Source organism: Magnolia sinica, chromosome 12 (assembly GCF_029962835.1).
Source record: "Magnolia sinica isolate HGM2019 chromosome 12, MsV1, whole genome shotgun sequence".
Classification (NCBI taxonomy): domain Eukaryota; kingdom Viridiplantae; phylum Streptophyta; class Magnoliopsida; order Magnoliales; family Magnoliaceae; genus Magnolia; species Magnolia sinica.
The window spans coordinates 3,199,152-3,204,941 of NC_080584.1; the positions used below are offsets into that span (position 1 = coordinate 3,199,152).

Genomic DNA, 5,790 nt, shown 5'->3' on the forward strand with positions numbered 1-5,790 from the left:
AATTGGGATCACACCTGAGACCTAAATGTTGCGTCAAAGATCACCATCCATGGAGCAACATGATCGAACCAACTCATAGTTACTACTTACTACATTCATCCAATTGTTAAGCGAATTTAGTGGACCCACATATCTTACTCCACTACCTGAAAATACACATCGCAAACGATTATGTAAGAATACAAGTGATACAAATAGAATACATCAAAAAAATAAAAAAGAAGAAAAGAAAAAGAAGACTGAGAGAATTTCACCTTTGCCTAGCTCTAGGCTGTAGCAGGTTGTTGCAGGAATAAATGAGTTGCTATCTATAGAACTGCAGGCCCTTAACGGTGGTGATTGGTTTTCAGCCTTTCATAGATGAGTTGGAGATGTAGTCCTGCTTGTATTTTCTTGGGATGGATATACATTGTTGAGCTCGTTAGTGGAAGTTAAGTGGGTTTTTATTAACAGTTAGTTTCTTTCCTTGTTTTTCTTACATTGTTTAGCAGGCTTTCGTTGCTGCCAATAGTCCAATCTCAAATAGGTGTTACCATTTTTTGGTTTAACACCAAAAGAAAAGACATCTTTTACCTTTAATCCACTCTGGCAATCTCCATGAACTGAGGGGGTAATTCTGGCCATACCTCCTCATTTTCTCCAAATTTAAAATTCCGAAGGTGTGTTAGGAATGACAGAATATGGGATTAAAAATAAAATAAAAAATAAAATAAAAAATAAAAAAAATCCAAGTTTTTCAGATTTGTCACAGGAAAGGGGATTCAAATATGAGACGGTGCACACATCTCAAATACTTTCAGGGATGGAAGCTGGAAGCTGGCAGAATCCAGCAGTTCTCCTACCAATTTTCTTTCATCTCCCCACTTGAAACGATTGGATGGAGCTAATTCTAATCCTATTCAATTGATCTGCAGTTCAACACCAGTTGGGTGCAAACAGGCTCTTAAACATATCGAATTTCGTTTTATGATTTTAATAGATACAAGTTCGAGTGATTCTGCGACCAGTTGCTCCCACTAAGGAAAGCTGACCGTTCCACACTAATGGGTCCACAATATCAAAGGCTCACCTAAGTAGAGGCATCGGGATTATTTGGTTGACAAGCAATGCAGAGGCTACCCTAATTAGAGATGGAAACGTAACACATCCAAACAAGATCCATGCCACTCATCAGGTGGGGACCACTGTCATTACCTACAAATCAGGCTGGTACTATCATCAGCAAGGCCAAATGTGTACAATAAATAAATAAATAATTGATAGTTGAAGAGAATTAACCAACATGGATTTTGGACTACAGCAGATGCACTACCTTGTGAATAGCTTTTTATTTTATTTTATTTTATTAAATGAAGCCCACTCATGAGTTAGTTGCTCAAATGGGAGTTTTTTCTCAAATGAAAGTAATTCATCTGGTAGCTAAATTTCAGCAGCAACATCTGAGTTAGTCGCTCAAATGGGTGTTTTTTTTAAAATGAAAGCAATTCATCTGGTAGCTAAATTTCAGCAGCAACATCTGAGGACACCATTAGAGTAACTTTCACAAGTGTACCACTCATTCAGTATAATCAAACTCCTAGATGCATTACCGGTAAACCTCCTATTTCTACCATTTGATCATCAGGCTGAGGGAATTTCACCGGTATCCCTGCAATGGGTTAGCTGTTTTCCCAGATCTTGCATCTGTCCATGCTTTTGCAATCGTCCACTTCATGTCATCATCTCCGTCCTCATACATGTTCTGCAACAGGTCATTTTCTCAGCTTAATCCAGAATGTGCAACCCCTTGATATCCATGGTGGTTGACAAAAGGAGGTAATGTATGATGCTCAGCCTATAGAAAAAAAGGGCAATTTTCAGTTGTGTCAGCATGCCGGACACTTGAGGCCTGCTTTTCAGTGATCCAGACAGTTCATTTCATGCTAGCATAACTGCTTTTCGATTTTTAATCATCCATTTGTAGGAAAGCAATTATAGATGGCGAGGATCTTCTCCCTGAGGTGGTTTCCACAGCATTTACCCAATCAACAATGGGGCACAACAAAAGCTAGGACTCATATGCACAGAATGTTGGCTCAAAAAAAAAACTGCTAGTTCAGGCCGAGGCATAGGACATTTCCCAAGAAAAGAATGGATACAGGACTTACCTTCATCAAATCCATAATTCCAGCCATTGGATCCTTTTATGTATCCATATTTGGCTTCAACTGCAAAATAATAAAACTACAAAATAATAAAACAAACCTTATAACCATTTTCGAGACAAAACCACACAAGTTGGAATGTATAGAGCTGTTCAAAGATGATAATCTCCAAGGTACCCAAGTACCCATGTGGACATATACATTCAACTATAATTCACAAAACAATATCAATTTCGGTTTTCATCATCCAAAGACAGGCTGACTCCTTGGATAGCAGTAATGTGGATTGCCATATAATAATAACAATGCCTTTTTTTACCATGCCATGCATATGTTCTTTCATCATCCAAAGACACAGGAAATGAAAGAGGAAATGAAAAATTGGCATTCACCTTATCTTCTTTGAAGTGCAAATCAAGCCAATTCCCTTTTGAAGTTTTAGACAGTGTGACAATGACTCGGTTGGGCTTAACAACCACCTTACATTGCTCAGGCACAATCTCCTTGTTCAACTTCAGTATGGCACAACGGTAATTCTTCCCTTGAACGTCATGGAATTTAATATCAACAGAGGCTTGAAAACAGTTTCCACCTTCTCTTGCTCCACACCCTCCAAGGACACGTAAATCTTAAAGGAAAACAAATAATGAAAAATAAAAATCAACTTTTACATTTAATTTCTATCAACCACAAACACTAGAGACACATGAGAATATGTTTCCAACTGTCTTTAAAAATTGAAGTACAACATTTATGAAAATAAGATTTAAGAAGGAAAAAAAAAAAAACCCATGTTTGTATGTACAATTAAGCTAATGGTGTTCCCTAATGATTGTAATGAAGAAGTAAGCCTCAAACTGGAACCATATTCCTTTCCAATCTGACTTGAAAGTGGCATAGTTGCAACTGGAAGCCAAGTCCTTGAATATGATTGCCAGGTACTTTTGCTTATTTCCACTTTAGTATACTTTTAATTGCAACCAAATTCGATAGCATCCATACACACCCAATTCAAAGTAGGTGAGGCTCCTACTAGTGCAACTCATCTCATACCTATTTAATAAATACAACCAGAAAAAAAACACTAGCACAACTTTCTGAGTATAGTATTCTTCGTAGTAACAGAAATTTGTGAGATTCAACAAGGAGCTGAGTTAAGAAATCTGACAATACCATATGCAGAAATATGCCACATGTGATGATTAAAAGTTCTCTTAACTTTTGAACAATACCATATGCAGAAATATGCCACAACACTTCAAATTCGGAAGTTGAACCCGAGTTTTGTCTAGTTTTGTCCATATGTACTGCAATAAAGGTTCCAGACCCAACCCAATTTGACCCCCACTGCAGCAACAAGAAGGATACATTTTGTGCTTTGTATAAAGGCAAAAGAAGTTTCTTATGGTACCTCATAAGGAAAAAGAGATCTTCCTCCTCAAGCAAATAACTGATAAAGCAAAACCCAACATCCAAGAAAGTCCATTTACACCACAAATCAAAATTTTATTAATGCAACAAGCAAACTTGAAAAAAGAACCTAAAAAAATAACAAGGCTAATAGGTACTTGCATAGAAATTGTCTCAGCCAACAGGCTCTAGTAATTTCAAATTGTCTATTAGGTGATTTAAGTTATGGAGCAATAAGGAAACTGAGAACTAAGAGAAAAATGCTCCAGCTGTACAAGAAGCATAACATGCAGTTACCAATGCGCAATGACGAAAGGCGGAGCTAAAATCCTCCAAAAGTGGTGACTCAGATGGTGTTGTTCCCACCAAGTGGAGAATAATCCATTGAGTAAGTATTTCCTGAATCATGGGAATCAATTCAAGCTATACATGGGAGATGTCTTCATGAACCATAAGGACCTACAAACAAGTAAGTAATTCAATAGAGAAAAGAGAGATTTAGGTGAGATTCTCAAAGCATGGCCGTAATTGTAGAAAGGTTTGCATTTTAACACAATTACATAAAAGTTTCACTAGAAAATGCATAATGACAGATGAGACTGCCTGGAAGAACTTGGAAGAAAACAAACTCAGTGCAGCCCAAAGTTGACAAACAGTGAACAAATTCAAGGCAAAGATGGCACTTCTTTAAAAACATCTAAAAGATGAACCTGCAAAAGTTTGGTTTTCAGGGGAACTATAAGACTTGCTACATCTAGAAATTTGCTAGTACTTACAATGAGGAGGTGGGACCTCAAACAGAGAAAGTTACAATGGGGAGGTGCCTATACAACCTGCATTCCAATAGCAGATGAAAGGACATTCTCCCAAACATCAGTGATGATTTTATTTTAAAGAAAGAGAAACATAAATACAGAGAGGGCTGACAAGGGCTCAGATACAACAGAGGCATTGCATCGGAGATGACTAGCTCCAATCCAGTCACCTGCCGCAAGTCTGTTCACATGACTGTCTGCCTCCCAAATACATCTTTAAAACCAAATTCTCTTTCCTACTCCTAGCAATCATATTTCTATTTCAAAAGGCAAATACAAGACTGATCTCTGCATTAACCATATAGTTTATTTAATACCATTGTTTCTCCTTCATTTGAATTTAGTCTAGAATGAATGAAGCTTGGTAGATGAATGTGTGCTGGTTGACTCGAAGACAACCAAGATTTTTTTTTTTCTTTTTTTTTCCCCCTTTCCAAAAGTCATGTCTTTTTATTAAATTACTGTTGGTTTTCAGATAAATTATTGAGCATCAGATAAAAAGGGAATCGCATGCATGTATAGTAAATAAATTATTTATTAACTAGCAACAGTCTTTCAAAAGCTGAGACAGAACCTTGGGAAGTACAAAAAGGCGAACAACACTGCTATATTGAATTACAAAAGAAAAGGAATAACAAGATTATGAATATCTAAGATTTTCAAGAGCTTCTGAAAGTATGGAAGGGTTTCAATGGTTCCATCAACTATAGTGAAACTATAAATAAAACGGCCATTCAATTCTTAAAAGAAAATATCTACTCCGAATCTATTTCTTGAAATTTAACTCAGGGAAAGACATGATGAGGTTGATCACTGTCTTCCTTAGGATAACTACTCCAAATCTATGAAGCTCTTTGAATTCTTCATCGTCGACATTGGCAACATTGCTACATTAAATGTAGTCTGTGATAATGTGGTTCAATCACATTGCAATAAATAAGAATTTTTTTATTTGTGACAAGCAACTTTATTGAATTGCATATTTGATCATGTGCAATTGCATATGTGACAACATATTTTTGTTTTGTTTGTTTTTTTTTTTTTTTTGAAAATAAAAAAAAAAAAATCAAAAAATATGAAAAATAAATAAATTAAAATTTGTAAAAAAACAAAAAAAGAAGAACAAATTAAGGATAGCTTTCCTAAGTTAACAAATGGGGATGTTTTGTGTTGTATTAGGAAAAAACAAAAGAGTTCTTTCAAATCCACATGAATATCATTTAACTGTTTTTGGATTTTCTACTAATAGTGTAAGAGTAGAAATCCAAAATCACGTATTAATGCATAAGTAAAAAAGAATGTAGTGTTGTTGTCGACTTCGAGTTCTGCTGCATTATGTTTTTAAGGATGTTGTATATCTATAGGCACTCAAAGATGGATTTGTTGTATTAACAAGGTGTAATTAAGTTTGCTTATTTTTG

General features: G+C 35.8%; 1 long non-coding RNA gene across 1 annotated transcript; it reads right to left on the bottom strand.

Annotated features, from left to right (window-relative positions):
• Window positions 1–1,564: 1,564 nt before the first annotated feature.
• LOC131220794 (uncharacterized) lies at window positions 1,565–4,013 on the bottom strand. Its single transcript, XR_009158829.1, has 3 exons — window positions 3,852–4,013; window positions 2,148–2,207; window positions 1,565–1,741 (listed from the first exon to the last, which is right to left on the bottom strand). It is a non-coding gene; the product is annotated as an uncharacterized LOC131220794 (long non-coding RNA).
• Window positions 4,014–5,790: the final 1,777 nt, after the last annotated feature.